Consider the following 16,760-nt stretch of genomic DNA (forward strand, 5'->3'; position numbering starts at 1 on the left):
ACGCGCCCCTCAGAAGAGAGAATTTAAAATCAGAAGGCCAGAGGCTGCCCTGATTTTCTCTAGGACAGAGTTTCCTAATCCCCAAGCCTCCTCTGTACCTTAGTTCTATGGGTTGTTAACACAGGCTGGACAAAAAAAAAAAGAAGTTCCTAATCATGTACACTTGGGAAGCACTAGGTTAAACAAAGCATTACTGCAGGATTTCTCAGAGCCTTTAAGATACCAAAGTACATAGGGTTCTCCAACAGAGCCAAAGAACATACAGTGCTTCCCACTTGGAATCTACTCAACAGGTTTTCCTAGAGAAGCTCAACCCGGGGAATTGGTCTGCACAGACTCAGCACCTAACTGTGCAGCACTGAAATCACTCAGCTATCATGAGTCATCTCCTTATGCTCCAGAGTGCTAGGCCTGGGGTCACTGAGTCCCAACCCGTCCCTGGCTCGAATCACTCACCCCTCCCTCCCAGGTACCCTTGCAGATGGGTCTGCTTTCGTGTGGCTCTTGAATAACATAGAATCCATCTGGTAGGATGAATGCCCGTGGAGCCCCCTTTAAAAAACGCTTTCTGATCCTCTCACGGCCCTCCTACAGTAAGTATTTATTTGAATTGACAGCGTGTACACATAGTCTAAAATTGACGTGGTACAAAATTAAAGTCTCCTCCCCACTGCCAGAGGCATCTGGTGGTAAGTTCTTTGAAGAAGCTCTGTTACTATCCCCACTTTCCAGATGGGAAAATTGAGGCTCCAACAACTTAAGCAACTTGCCCAAGGCCAGCCCTCATTCTACTGGCCTCTGTTCCACAGTGGAGGCCCCAGAGTCTCATCCCAACGGTTTACAGATGCAAAGTAGATGCTCACTAAGTGTGGCTAAGTGGTGAGTAAAGCCTCAGAAGGGCAGACCTCATCAGGGACTGAGTGTCCTGCAGACTGGGTGCCTTGAGGGGAGGGAGCTGCTGTATAGGCAGAGCGAAGGGGCTCAAGCAGTGGCTGCCAAGTCCACCCTGTCTCGGTGGAGCTGCTCCTTGGTTCCTGAGAACACAGGCCCAAGCCCAAGAGGCCACAGGTGGCCAGCGAGGGGCTCACTCTGCCTCTGCCTTGCCTGCCCTCCCCTGAGCACTCCGGCCTCCTGCCCCCCAACATGGGCTGGGCCTCAGGGGGACCGAATGGAGCAAGCCCTCAAGAACCAACTGTATGCCCCAGGCATGTACACAATTTGTTCTGAAGGATCATGTAGATGCACCGTGTGTGCCTCCCACCTAACCCTGCATCAGAGCAGCTGTTCTGTGTCTCCACTACCCCTTTTACATGGCTTCAAAGTTTGGATTTATGAAACCTAATTAAACCAGCCTTCCACTGATAGACATTTACCTGGTTTCCAAAGTTTCACTCTTGTGAACAGCACTGCACCGATCATCTTTGCAAACACATCAGTCAGGTGTCCGTTATGGCCTTACACCCATAATGGGTAGAACCAAAACACCCTGGGGGAGGATCTGCTGGGTCAAGGCATGTGTCTAAGTTTAGATGGGGACATCCATTGCCAGACCACCCTCCAGGAAGAAGAGCTGAGTCTCCACTGGAGTGCTAAATGCCTTCAGGCTGGGAAGCCTACACTACATATCCTAGTGAGATCTAGGGTCTGGTCTGGGGACCGGCTCAGAGCAATTCCCACGGGCTGCTGGGTGTGGGGGACATGCATGTCGGGACCTGAAGCCACCAGAGTTAGGTGCCACAGGAGGGAGGATGGGGGCCCCACAGTCCCCTCTGGGGCACATTGTGTGGGCCTCTTTGAAGAGGACTGGAGGGGACGACACCAAGGGTGACTCAGTGACAAGGTTTATGTGTTACTGTTATGTGGCTTTCAGTGGGACAGACCAAGAGATGATACGGAGCTGCGTTTGGAGACTCCACAGGGTCAGACGCATGCCTAATCCTTACTGAGGCCTCATCATGGACTTCTCGGCTCTTCCTCCAGAGCTGGGACTATGGTTCTGGCCCAGGCATGTGCATAGTCCTCACTTTCCTTTTTTGTTTTAAATTAAAATTAATTTTAGTTTAAAAAATATCCATAGGTGGCTCAGTTGGTTGAGTGTCTGCCTTGGGCTCAGGTCATGATCTCTGGGTCCTGGGATCAAGCCCTCTGTCTTGTTGTCCAGCTCCCTGATCAGCAGGGAGTCTGGTTCTCCTCCTGCACCCCACCCCGCCCGCCACCCTGCTCATGCATACTATCAACTAAATAAAATATTAAAAAATTAAAAAACAAATCCATAACATGAAATTTACCATCTTAGCCATTTCTAAGTGTATGGTTCGGTAGTGTTAAGCACATTCATGTTGTATAACCCATCTCCAAAGCACTTTTATCTTGTAAAATGGAAATTCTGCACCTACGGAACAACAGCTCCCTACTCCCCTGTTCCTCCAGCCCCTGACAGCCACCATTCTACTTTCTGAGAATCTGACTCAGAAAGAATTTGATGACTCTAGGTACTTCATATGAATGGAATTGTGGGGTATTGATCTTTTTGTGACTGGCCTTTCACTGAGCATAAGATCCTCAAGGTGTCGAAACCTGTGTCAGAGTTTTCTTCCTTTCTGAGGTTCAACACTAGTATTCCATGGTAGGTCTATACCACATTTTATCTAGCCATTCATCCATGGATGGACACTTGAGTTGTGTCTGCCTTTTGGCTGGTCCTTTCATTTTATTTTTTTAAGATTTTATTTATTTGACACAGAGAGAGAGCACAAGCAGGAGGAGCCGCAGGCAGCAGGCAGAGGGAGAAGAAGCAGACTCCCTGCTGAGCAGGGAGCCTGACGCAGCACTCAATCCCAGAACCCTGGGATCATGACTTGAGCCAAAGGCAGACGCTTAACCAACTGAGCCACCCAGGTGTCCCTGGTCCTTCCACTTTTAGAGACCACTAGGCTCTACCATCCAGGAGGGAGCCCAGGGACAGGGCACTCACCGCTGTATCTTCGAACTACTAGCACATGTCTGACACACAGTAGGTGCTCAGCAAACACAGGCTGCATGGCTGAACTGGCAGCTATAGGTAGTTTGCCGGAAAGTGTCCCAATCCATACAGCTGTCACCTTCCTAGAGATGTGGCCTGAGGGTTTCACCTAAGTCCTTGTAATTAATGAAGTGGATTAACTGCTTCAGATTAAAGAGGGATAAAGAAGAAGTGTTTAGGAGTGCCTGGGTGGCTCTGTCAGTTAAACATCTGCCTTCGGCTTAGGGTACGATCCCACGGTCATGGGATTGAGCCCTGCATTGGGCTCCTTGCTTAGTGGGGAGTCTGCTTCTCCCTCTCCCGCTCCCCCTGCTTGTGGTCTGTCAAATAAATAAATAAAATCTTAAAAAGAAGAAGAAGAAGGAGAAGAAGAAGTGCTCAGCAGGGTGTACCAGTGTCCAGCATTCTCCTGCAAACCTCCCTGACTATGTACTCCCAGCCCTTCCTAGAGCGCCAGTGCCACCCGCAGCCCCGGCTGTCCCTGGGTCCCCTGGCTCATCACAGCCAACAGGCCCCAGGCCCTCAGCTTCATCTCCTGTTGCAATGATCCACCTCCACCCCGACCCCATGCTTAAAAAAGTACTGATCAGTAAAGTGCTTTTAGAAAATAGGATAAAGACGGCAACCCTCTTGGGTCCCCTCACTCTCCGGGAGCTTTGTACCATCACTTTGCTATTGCTCAATAAACCTTGGGTGCCTGGGTGGCTCAGTGGGTTAAGCCTCCGCCTTCGGGTCAGGTCATGATCTCAGGGTCCTGGGATCGAGCTCTGTATCGGGCTCTCTGCTTAGTGGGGAGTCTGCTTCCCCCTCTCTCTGCCTGCCTCTCTGTCTCCTTGTGATCTCTATCAAATAAATAAATAAATAAAATCTTAAAACAAAACAAAACAAAACCTTGCTTTGCTGCCCTCTCCCCCCAAAATAGGATAAAGAGCCCAAGATCCAAAGTTATTAGGCTCCATTGCATGAACATGCGGACAGTCAAGGGTTTTTTGGTATTCAATTATTTTTTACCTATAAATCCCTCCATAACTTTCATATAATTCATTCTGACATTTATGCTCAGCAGGGAGATGACCCCATGGGGCTACACTGGGGTCCAGTGGGTCAGTCATTCCATGTGAGTTCACAGTCCCAGGGCCTGGGGTCTGCCTGCTTCTGACGTCACCACAGTGGACAGAGACCAGAAGACCAGAAAGGCCAGCGATCCCAGACCGGCTCCAGGAACCGCAGTTCCTGAACCCCCACAGCAGGGTTCACCAGAGCACTCAGGGGCCTTACCCACTGTGGAGGGCACTCCTGGGAAGGAGCGTGTGAAACACAGTGTTTTGGAAAGTGCCTTCCACAGGGGGGAGCAGGACTGCTGAGCTGAGGTGGGAGGGATCCCAGCTGGCTGAGGGGTGCCTCCTCCCCCTAAGTGAATCCCTGCCCATTCTCAGACCTTCTCGTGCCTTGAAAAATGCAGGACGGGAGATTTGACTTTGAATCCCGTTTTTTCTGCTCTGAGCATCCAGGCCCATCCCCTGCGGCCCGCCCCAAGAATAGCAGCAGGAGAAGCCCTCCACAGATTGGAAAACTTCCACTTCCAGGAGAGGCCTTGGGACTCTGCAAAGCCCTAGTCCTCTCCCCATGTATGGTCTGCAGTGATAAGGCCAGGACGGCGGCCAGCCTTGAAAACGCCGTTAACTAAGAAAAGACCCACGCAACGGCATTTGGAGGGGTGGCTGGTGGCATGAAACCCTCCCCGTATAGCACTGCTTTGTGCTCTGCTTCGAGGTTTTCATTAGGATTTCAGCTCACGGCCAACCTGACTGCAGCTACTGATGGATATTAGCCAAGCTGTTCCCAGGGAATTTTAATTACCATGATAATGATCGCTAATCATTGGCGTTTCCTAAATGGCTGTGGCTGGAGAAGGCGGTGAGTGCCAGGCCCTGTTAGAAAGAAGAGGATCCTAGGGGACCAGCCACTGGGGAGGATGGGCAAGGGACTGCCCAAGACCTCTGTCCCTGACGGTTACCCCACCCCTTCCATGTGCTCCTGCCTCTCCCTGCCTCCCAAACAACTCGGGAGTGCCCTTGAATGAATTTAGGTGAGGTGTCCACACCTGGGTCTGAGCAGAGGTACAGTCTGTGGCCTTTGCACATGCTGTTCCTTCCACCTGACATGCCCTTCATCCTCATCTCCCACCAAGGCAGTGACACTGCCCATCAGCAGTCTTCCGCACCACCTCGAGCCGAGGCAGAGCACGTCTGCCATGCTCCTGGAGGCCATATGCAAATGCAGCAGCTCCAGCATTTTGCCCAGCCAGGGAGCTGGGAGCCCAAGGGCAAGGCTGTGCCCGAGCCACCCCCATATTCCCAGGGCCCCACGAGGAGCCGCGGCATGGCAAGAATGTTGCCGACTGACAAACTGAACGAATAAACGAGAAAGGCAAAGCAAAGGAATCATCCTCAGGGGACAGAACTCGGGCTCTGTCTTTATTAGGGAGACCATGTTCTGTCTGCTTAACAAGCTCCGGGCTGGCCTAGTCTTGAAAAGCCACAGGAAATGGCCTGTTACAGAGAAGTCTTCCTGCTTCCACTTTGGTCTTGTAAAAAGAGTTTCTTAAGGGGTCAACCCACCTGACAGGCTGTGTAAGGACCTATTTTATATTTTTATATTTTAGCAAGAGGCTTTCATTGAGGTTAAACAAAAACCTTGTTGTTTAACCCTTAAACTGCCCCTGCTCCCCTTCCCCCAGGGGATTCACTTAAAAACAAGTCCCGGAAACCAGCTCCAGGTAACAAAGCCCAGATACAAAGGTGGGTCAGGCCAGGTGGAGACATCCGATCAGTAGGGGGTTGCATACTGTCTCCCTAGCTACCAAGGAGTATGGGCCCCCGCCCTTTGGGAACCCTTTTGGCGCCAATCCTAGTCAAGGTATAATAGGCTAGTTCAAATGTCTACTAGGGTAAATTGTAATTCAATTGGTCACCTAGCATCACTGTGGAGTTTCCTGTGTGTGTTACAATCTCTTTGGTCACCTGTGCGTGGCCAGGCCCAACCGCATGGCCTTTGCCCTTAAAAGCTAGACTGTGAAACAGAGAAGGGTCGCCCTCTCTTGCAAGAGGTGCGGCCCCGAACCGCGCAAAATAAAGCTTTGCTTGACCTTCGCTTTGCATCAGTTTTGCATCATCATCGCTTTGCATCATCCTTTAATCACGAACCCGTTATTAGGGCATAACAGCTGCACAGCCCTCCCTAACCCATTACCTGAACACATATACACACACACGCATGCATGCACGCACAGCATGTCAACCTCCTGGGAACTCCACCAGGCAAGCTAAACTCCACAGCATGGCCAACAGGACCCCAGAACTCTACCAGCCTGGCCTCCCTCACCAGCCCAATCTCTTGCCTCCTCCTGCCCTGTGCTCGGGATCAGCCAGACAGAGCCACTCCCACTCCCTGAACACATCAAGCTGTCTCCTGCTTCCAGGCCTTTGTACCTGTTTTCCTTCTTCCCTCCCTGGGCTGGGATGAAGAAATCCAGCCTTTAGGAAATGACATTTATCCAGACGCTTCCACAGAACTGTGCAGGTCTCCCACTGCAATGCACACACAGTTCTGACTACCCATGCATATGCCTGTTTCCTGCACCAGATTGAAAGCTCCAAATCTTGTAACAGTAGGATGCACATAGGGCCCCAGTGCCTGAAAGCACACCAAAATCTGCCAGCTGAGGCCATGAACTCATCTGAATTTCAAGGTTTTATGTAACTCAAGTTCCTTAAGAGAAGTCCTGGCTTAGAGGGTGCCATGGACTGAAGTAGGTCCCATGCCCCAATTCCTATGTTGATGTCCTGGGAAGCAGTGTTTGGAGATGGGTCTTTGGGAGGTAGTTAGGGCTAGATGGGGCCGTAAGGGTGGGTCCCTCGTGATGGCATTCATGTCCTTAGAAGAGACAACAGAGAGCTTGCTTCTCTCGCCTCTGTGGGAGGATACACGGAGGGGGCAGCCATCTGCAGGCCAGGAAGAGTGCTCTCAGTAGGAACCAGCTCTGCCGGAGCTCTGATCTGGGACTTCCAGCCTCCAGAGGGTGAGCAGTAAATTCTAGTTGTTTAAGCCTTCCTTCTGTGCTCTCTTGTTATGGCAGCCTGAGCAGAGTAAGACAGAGTGAGAAGCCGGGAGGTTATAGAAGCTTAAAAAATGGCCCCCAATTATTATCCTTTCCTCCCATCAAGAAGTGGGGTCTGTTTCCCCACCCCTCACATCTGCTCTAGGCTTGTGACTTACTTTGACCAACAGATCGTGGTGGTGGGAAAACGGGACTTCTGGCCAGATCTCGAGAGGCCAGGCAGCTTCCCTTCTCACTGTCTGGAACACTGTGGCCATCCTGTGAGAGAGCCTTATCCAGAGTACGAGATGAGAGGCCAGATGGAGAAGAATGGAGACACCCCAGCCATAGCCAGCATCATCCGCAGAGGAGGGAGCCTTCTCGGACCCCTCCCCCAGTTGGATGGTCCATGACTGCAGCCCTCGGATGACCCTGGGAGGTCTCCGCAGAAGAACCTCCCTGCTGCACCCAGCCCACACTGCAGACTCAAGAGCAAAGAAATGATTGTTGTTTTAAGCCATTTAAGGCTCCAGGCCTCCAGCAGGAGCTCCATCCTCTATTTAGACACTTCTAGAAAAAGAAATAATCAGGTAAATTGATAACTAATTGACTAAAGTAGGCAAGATAAATTCAGGGACTTAAAAGCAACAACTGGAGAAGAAAAGGCTCCTAAAAGTTAAAAATACAAAGTGGAAATATAAAAATGTAAAATAAAGGCTGAAGGAGAAAAATGAGGAAATTTGGAATGTGGAACACAAAGAGAATGAAACAGAAAAATGTAAAAGAAGTGATAGGGAACAAAAATGTTCAATTTGAGGGATCTAACTCCTAATAATAGACTTCCCAGAAAGAGAAATTAAAAAAAAAAAAAATTCCTGGACCTGAAGAAGAACATGTGTCTTCAGATTAAAGGATTTTTATTGAATATAAGGTAGGAAAAATGAAAAGTTAAAAAAGCAATAGTTACATACTCATAAAATCATTTAGTTCCAAGTATAAAAAAGATCCTAGAAGATTCCAGAAAGAAATAGACCTATGAGGAAACCAGAATCAGAACAGTATCAGACTTATCATCGACAACACAGGTTGAAAAAAGGTATGCATCGAGCGTTCTATCATCCAAACTATCAACTGAACATGAGAGCAAAGTAGAGACTTTTTAGACTTGCAAGGACTCCAAGTTTTCCTTGCACATTCTCTTTTTAAGAGGCTACTTAAGGATGGGCTCCAGCAAAATGCAGGTGAAAAACAAAAAAGAGGAAGACACAGGCTCCTAGAAACAGTGTTTCTAACTCTGGAGGGTGGTGGAAGGAAGTCCCATGAGATCGGCTCTCAGTAACCAGTGCAGGTTGGAGCCCGAAGAGGGTCTACAGGGGTTTCTGACAAGAAAAGAGAAGGCTCTGCACAACAGAAGGTAAAATCAAAAAGCTGTAAAAGGGCGTAACATTTTGCTCTCTGTCTTCTCTGCCCTGGGAACAGCTCTCCTGCCACAGCCCTCACTCCCTGTGATGTCTGCCTGTGCAAAGTTCATCTCCACCCCCTTCTTGGACGGGAGCACCTCTCACCTCTCACTGTCTGCAGTGGGGCTAAAAGCACCAGGGACACTGACAGATGGGGTACCCTATAAGAACCTCAACAGCTTTGCAGCTCCACATCCCCTGACCTCACTTATTCCCAGCCACAACTTCCAAACCAGTGCATTTCAAGGGACATCGACAGGGAAGCCAAGTTCATTGGGATTGGGGCTGCTGTGTTGGGGAGCCTCATCATCGGTTAGGCCAGGAATCCCTCTCTGAAGCAACGGCTCTTCTCCTATGCCATTCTGGGCTTTGCGGTCTCAGAGGCCATGAAGTTCTTTTGCCTGCTGGTGGACTATCTCATCCTCTTCACCATCTGAAGGAGCTGTCTCCACCTCCCACAAGTCTTTCTCCTGAGTATGTTCCTTTTCCTATACCTCCCCAGGTAGCCTGCAGAAAGTGGTTGGCTTAGGGTTTGACAGAGGGAAGGCAAATAAATACCGTGTTAGTAAGATTTTTTTAAAAAAGGGCATAGCGTTTCATTATTCATTTGTCATTGAGGAAAAATAAAATCAGTAAAAACCTTCAGGGAAAATTGAATCTCAGGCCAGAAAGTCATGATCTAAATACAAGGTCAATTAAAATATGACACAGAGGGGCACCTGGGTGGCTCAGTGGGTTAAAGCCTCTGCCTTCGGCTCAGGTCATGATCCCAGGGTCCTGGGATCAAGCCCCACATCGGGCTCTCTGCTCAGCGGGGAGCCTGCCTCCCCCTCCTCTCTCTGCCTGCCTCTCTGCCTACTTGTGATCTCTGTCTGTCAAATAAATAAATAAATAAATCTTTAAAAAAAAATATGACACAGAAATGAAAAATTCAAAAGGAATTAATCGGATTGTGGTAATTTTCATTTGGGGGATGTAGGGGTCAAGATAATTATTGTAAATGTGATCTTCAGGGGTGCCTGAGTGGCTCAGTCGGTTAAGCATTTACGTTCTACTCAGGTCATGATCCCAGGGTCCTGGGATCGAGTCCTTCATTGGGCTCCCTACTCAGCAGGGAGTCTGCTTCTCCATCTCCCTCTGCCTGCCGCTTCCCCTACTGGTGCTCTCTCTCTGGCAAATAAATAAATCTTAAAAAAAAAGTGATCTTCACATGCCATCTGACCCTGAGGTGTTTAATAGTTATAAAAAATTAAGAAGTTAAATCCCCAGTAATTGTCAAGCACTATGTATGTGTTAGGGACCGTTCTCAGGAGTTTATATACAGTAACTTACTTACCTCTCACCAATATCCCGTCCTGTCGGTATCAGCGTAACTCTATTTTACAGACGAGGACACACCCAGTGCAGAGAGAACAGGGAAGACAAGAACATAAACTACAGTCTGGCCTGGGACCTGCCCTCTTCAACCTCTTATAAAATCATACACGGGTTTGCTAAATCAAATGCTATTTTTGCATTTCTCAACCTGAACTAACTTAGGGACAACGTGTTCTAACTTTTCTTAGATTCTGTATTTGTCTATTTGGCATCCATTGATCACATGGCCAAACTACTGGCCAAAGACGTTGCTATTGGCCCTGTGATGTGGTTTTTACAGGCACGTGAAGGTCATGTGACAAGCCCTCGTCCCCACACTGCCAAACACTGCTTTAGCTGACCCTCACCCACCCGGCTAGTATCCCCCTGCCCTAAATCAGCCAGGGCCGCCCCGTATGCCCCAATGCCTCCCTCAACTGCTTCAACTAGCCAGTCCAAAGACAGTTACCCTGCCCTGCCTTGCCCTTCTCGTAGAAATCCCAGTAAAGGCCCTGGCCTAGGCTTTCTCCTCACTCTTTCCTGCCTCCTGACCAAACCTGGTGCTTCCCCATATGACCCGTGTGTGGCGTGCCCCCTTCTCTTGGGAACTATACGCAATAGATTGTTCTTTCAAGGGCATTCGCCTCTGTGTTGTCACTTAGTCACTTTTGTAAATTAAGACTCGGTGAGGGAGAAAGAAAGAAAGAGAGCGTGAGCGCACATAAGCAGTGGGAGAGGCAGAGGGAGAGGGAGAGGGAAAAGCAGGCTCCCCATGGAGCAGGGAGCAAGATGTGGGAGTCGATCCCAGGACCCTGGGACCATGACTTGATGCAAAGGCAGATGTTTCACTGACTGAGCTACCCAGGCACCCCAGGAGTTGGAATTTTGACGATGGGAAAAACCTGGACGGTTTTCCAAAGGGAACTGGGGCTTCCAGCACTGGGTCCCTCAGAAAGCAGGAAGGGCTGGGGGCATCGTGTGCTATTGGCTGGAGGGCACCTGCTCTCAAAGACAGCTGGCCAGGACCCTCTAACCAGGTTTCCGTGGTGACAAGCTGAGTAGGAAAAGCCATAATTACAGCCAACAGCGACAAGCTAATACCGAGCAAGGCAAGTTGACATGAGATGTGCTAATGTAACACACAAATGCATTTTTAGTACTAGTTCAAACCAGATTGGGACCATCACACCTTAAAGTTCTGGCTAATGGCTTGATTACCTGCTGCCCTACTCAAGGAGGAAGGAGACTCGGCATTTATATAGTGTGTGTGACTGTGGCAATGGACCTGACCGTGTGTGTGCTCAGCGTGAGCAGCGAGTGAGGGCAGAGAGTAGGCCACTAGGCCTGTTTCCACACAGAGGCAGCCCAGGGAGCCCCGCGGTATCTGCCAGCCCTCAACCCTAGAACAGCAACCTCTACCTGCCCTAGGTAAGGGGGTATCTCTGGGATCCAGAGTATGGCTGTGTTTCTTACCCTGAAAAGGTACTGTGGGTCACATCAGCAAAAAATAGAAAACAGGTGCATCCAGTTTTCCTAAAAAAAATTGCTCAAAAGTAGAGTTCATTTGATCAACAAATGAATTAAAATAAAAAGCTCCTGAGTAGGGAACTTATCAAGTTTTTACCTCATCAAGGTAAAAAGCTTTTTCTGTACAGCAAAGGAAAGAGTCAACAAAACCAAAAGACAATCCACAGAATGGGAAAAGATATTTGCAAATGTCTTATCAGATAAAGGGCTAGTATCCAAAATCTATAAAGAATTTATCAAACTCAACACCCAAAGAACAAATAACCCAATTAAAAAATGGGCAGAAGACATGAGCAGACACTTCTCCAAAGAAGACATCCAAATGGCTATAACAGACACATGAAAAATCACTTGGCATCAGGGAAAAACAAATCAAAACCACAATGAGATGCCACCTCACACCAGTCAGAATGGCTAAAATTAACAAGTCAGGAAATGACAGGTGTTGGAGAGGGTGTGGAGAAAGGGGAGCCCTCCTACACTGTTGGTGGGAATGCAAGCTGGTGTAGCCACTCTGGAAAACAGAATGGAGGTTCCTCAAAAAGTTGAAAATAGAGCTACTCTACGACCCAGCAATCGCACTACTGGGTATTTACCCTAAAGATACAAATGTAGGGACCCAAAGGGGCAGGTGCACCCAAATGTTTATAGCAGCCATGTCCACAATAGCCAAACTATGGATAAAGAAGAAGCGGTGTATATATACACAATAGAACATCAACTCAGCCATCCAAAAAAAAAAAAAAAAGAAAAGAAAAGAAAAAGAAATCTGGCCATTTGCAATGACATGGATGGAACTAGAGGGTATTATGCTAAGTGAAATAAGTCAATTAGAGAAAGACAATTATCATATAATTTCACACATATGTGAAATGTTAAGAAACAAAACAGAAGAGCATAGGGGAAGGGAGCGAAAAATAAAACAAGACCAAATGAGAGAGGGAGACAAATGATAAGAGACTCTTAATCATAGAAAACAAACTGAGGGTTGCTGGAAGGGAGGGGGGTAACCAGGTGATGGGCATTAGGAGGGCACGTGATGCGATGAGCACTGGGTGTTGCCTACAACTGCTGAATCACTGACCTCTACCTCTGAAACTAATACATTGTATGTTAATTAACTGAGTTTTAAATAAGTTTAAAAAAAGTGGCTGATAAAAAAGCACTGGGCTCCTCATTCTCAGAGGCCAAGGGGTGTTAACAAACACGGTCTCTATTGTAATGTAAGCAATTAGACAAATACTGCCTTAAATATTTAAAAACTTCTATAGGTAAGTACACACTTATCCGTCCCTTTAAGGCAACCAACAGAATTAAAACTAGGGGAAAGTTTTGTCATACCCAAATACATGATTTTCTGAATTTTTTTTTCTCTTCCTCCTTCCCTCATTCCCTCTCTCGCTCTTGTTTTGAAAATGTTCTCCTTTTCCTTGCCATTTTTGCTCTGTACAAACTGCGTTTAGAGCGGCCATCTTTCCTCACTGCTGGCTTCCCTTATGTCAGAAAGATGACGCTTACAATCAGCCTCTGAAGACGGAGCAGATATTAATTCAAACAACATTCATTCAGCACCGCCTCTGTGTTAAGACAGAGCCATGGGAGAAAAGATCCAATGTGCTTGCAAATGAGTGGCCTGTGGCATAAATCCACCCCAGACTGAGGGCCACGGCCCAGTTTTTCTACCACCGGAGACTGTGTTTCATGTCCTGCCTTCAAGAGCCGTTCTGTTCTGACAGCCTTCCCTATATCCATCCCCCAAGAGCCTGGAGGGTGAAACCTAGCCATCCCGCACCAACAAAGGCCTTTGAGCAGCCCCAGAGCAGCGGGACAGAGCTCTCCTCCTACTGCAGGCTCTTCACTTACCCCTTGGGAAGTGCTAACTCATGACTGGCATGTTCCAGAAAGCTAAGTGAAACCCTCCTGGCAGTATTTGTGTTTTAACGGATAAAGATTTTTAAAGGATACTACTTGGGGTGCCTGGGTGGCTCAGTCATTAAGCGTCTGCCTTTGGCTCAGGTCATGATTCCAGCGTCCTAGGACTGAGCCCCACATTAGGCTCCCTGCTCAGAGGGAAGCCTGCTTTTCCCTCTCCCGCTTCCCCTGCTTCTGTTCCCTCTCTCACTGTCTCTCTCTGTCAAATAAATAAATAAAATAAAATAAATAAATAAAGGATAGTACTTTAAAACCTCCAGAGTGTGAGTGTGTGTGTGTGTGTGTGCGTGTGTGTGTGTGTTGGGGAGTCTGGCTGTCTCCCCATCCTCTAGGCCCCAGCTCATCCTGTCTGGACAGTCTCCTGCTTTCTGGGTACTGCTGAGGGCTGGCAGGTTCCCCACACTGGGGCCAGGCCTGAGCCTCATCAGGAGACGGGCTGGAAATCAAGCCTCAGCCAAGATGGAGCTCACACCTGACCTCTCTGCCAACCCCACCACAGCCCAAGAGCGTGAGGGAGCCCTTGTGAATTTTCTTCTCATTTCAAGTGGTTTTTGAGCAAGCAGATCAGTCTGGAAGGCAAGCAATTGGCAGCGTAGTGGAACGGAAAAAAATTCAGTGAGAAAGACTCTTCTGAGGGTGCTATCTGTTTTCTTGACAGATAATTTAAACACCTTGGTTAGATTATTTCAGAACCAAAGGAAATGCTTTGGCTTCCATTAACCCCTGGCAAGGGGCTCGCTTCTGGGAGACTTCCGCACAATTCCTGGTGAGGAGTGTTTGCCAGCTTCGGAGGGAGGTGGCTCTCTGCGGCTGTGGCGGGGCTGTGTGGGGTGGGCCAGCCTCCACCTGGGGCCTCACCCCTTCCTCACTGCCTCAGCTCTGGGGCTGTGTCTCCCAGGTGCCGTCTCCCTCCTGGCCCCCCGTGTCTCCCCATCACCTGTGATGTGGAAAGGTCCCTGCAAGGCACTGAGAACAGGGACCACCCCCCACCACAGGGTATAATCTGCCTAGCCAACGTTCTGATTCCAGCTCTATTCATTCCCCACGTGCAGCAAGATAGTTAAATATTAATATTAATATGATAATTAAGTATTTCCCCCATCTTCCTTCTCTCTCGGGTCCCACAGGCCATCTTGTCCCTGTTTTCGGAGTGTCTAGCGAGGTCACCAAATCTGAGGCAGGCTCAGGACACTTTCACAACTGTTGTTAATTACTTGCTTTGTCAACAGAGCCTGCAGGCCCGCTCTTACTCTTCATTTGCCGGCAGCCTGAAATCCCTCTGCACCCCCAATATTTAACTGTCTTGCCTGTTTCAAGCCAGATTTGAGAGGGCAAGCCTGTTGTGCTGGTGTTTGGCCACGGAGCCCGCCTCTGTCCCCAGATGGAGTGGGCTGCACACGGGAAATGAATAGAGCTGGAACCAGAAAATTGGACAGGCCAATTATACCCAGCCAGGTCTTTTCAGAGGAGCTCTGTGATTTTGATTCAATTCCCAGAACAACAAACATGACTGTGTTTAAACACAGGCTCAGAAACATATTCCACGGCCAATGTGAAAGTGTTTCTGGGCTGACCACTACCCGGCAGGACTGGTGGGCCTCTCGGGAATGCTTTCCTCAGCTACGGATCTGATTATTGCTTCATTTCCAATGGCTCTTGCTCCTTCTTGGGGAAAACCGAGAATTCTGAGGTTCCATGGCCTTGTCTGTCTTCCAGAGGCACGGTGGTCTCTCTTATTGTTTGCAGCTTTCTCCCCTCCTGCCTTCTGAGAGATCTTTAAAGTTTTTGTTCTTAGCACCGACTCAAGCTTTTTGGGGTGTGGCTTTTGCAATCCCTTGTTATCTTTAAGGGGTGTGCTGTGAAATCCAGCATCCACACGAAACTGCATGAAAACACAGTATATTTAAAAGAACCATACTCAAGTAAACGCCTGTGAACTGGTGAAGAAAGTTAAGTATTACTGAATCTGAGAAGCCCCTCTAAGCCCTCCCTGTCTTCCAGAGGAAGCCATTAGGAACCTTGTGTTGGGGCACCTGTGTGGCTCAGTCGTTAAGCGTCTGCCTTCTGGTCAGGTCATGATCCTGGGGTCCTGGGATCGAGTCCTGCATGAGGCTCCCTGCTCAGCAGGAAGCCTAGTTCTCCCTCTCCCACTTCCCCCGCTTGTGTTCCCTCTCTTGTCTATGTCAAAAAAAAAAGGGGGGGGGAGGAGAAAAACTTTCCAACATCTCGAGACAGGCTCTCTTAAAAAAAAAAAAAAAGAATCTCGTGTTAAGCAATCCCTTGTTTTTCTATTAAACAACAACAAAACAAAAAACAAAAAACCACATATGTGTGCCTTTCTAAATAAAATAGTATTTACTATTACTTGTTTCTGAACATCATATTCTTGGATCACTGTGTATTCTTTGGTGACTTTTTTCTTTTTGCTTATTGTGTTTTTAATTCACCCTTTGATGAGTTTAGCTGTGGTTCTTTTTTTCACTGCTATATATTATTCCACAGCCACGATTTATCTATCCACTGCACCGTGAAAGGCCATTTGGGGTGTCTGCAGTTTTTTGCTGTAACAAAATATACTACTGCATGCACTCTTGGTCATGTCTCCTGGGGAGCACTGTGAGAGTGTCTCTAGGTCATACAACCAGGAGTGGGGGGTGACGTGGGACATCATGCATAGGAGATGATATGCAAAAGGTACCAGGTGCAGTGTGGAGATGAACCAGCCGGGACTCCTACCAAAAGGGCCACTCTGATTTAGTTTGTAGACAAGGGAGCATCAGGAGCTGGACCATGACCGTGACACGACCCTCAAGTTGATGCAGGTTGGAAGAGGCGGCAAAGCTCAAGGGTCAAGGGGACAACCAGGTGCTGGGACCCAAAACCAGGTTCGGAGATGCAGATGGTTATTAGAAAGCGGTCAGGGCCAGGCTGGGCTTCAGTTCTGGGTGCATCGGCCTGGTCTGGGATGTAATGACCTACAAAGTCGAAACAAGAAGAAGCAGGGCAGGAATCCAGGAGTCCCCCAGGGGGCAGAGGGGTGACTACTTTGGCAACGAAGGGTCACTGGTCTGGTAGAAAAGCAGGAAGCTGGTCTAGTTATAAGAGCCTGTCAGACGGCCAGGTTCAAATCCTAGCTCTTTGTGTCCTTCCTGTGTCACCTTGGACTTGTCACTTGAGGTCCCAGAGCTTCCATTTGGCTGGAAACTGGGGTACAGACCCCCATGCCTGGCCCAGAGGAGGATCCCAACAAAGGCCAATTCTTTTCTGCTTTGCTTTTTGACAGAGGGATTTTCTGGCACTGTGGCAGGTCATGTGACTTGAGTTATTTCGTTAGAAGAGGGGATGGATGTGTTTTTCCAGGGCT

The 16,760-nt window shown here is 48.5% G+C and overlaps 1 protein-coding gene and 1 pseudogene across 4 annotated transcripts in view; one reads left to right on the forward strand and one right to left on the reverse strand.

Moving 5' to 3' along the window:
- Nucleotides 1-16,760, reverse strand: part of RPH3AL (rabphilin 3A like (without C2 domains)) — a 136,206-nt gene that overhangs the window by 24,703 nt on the left and 94,743 nt on the right. The gene's annotated exons all lie outside the window — the stretch shown is intronic.
- Nucleotides 8,630-9,018, forward strand: LOC308356528 (ATP synthase F(0) complex subunit C2, mitochondrial-like; annotated as a pseudogene). The gene has a single exon. The product of its transcript is annotated as an ATP synthase F(0) complex subunit C2, mitochondrial-like (transcript).

This window comes from Martes martes (assembly GCF_963455335.1).
Source record: "Martes martes genome assembly, chromosome: 16".
NCBI lineage: Eukaryota > Metazoa > Chordata > Mammalia > Carnivora > Mustelidae > Martes > Martes martes.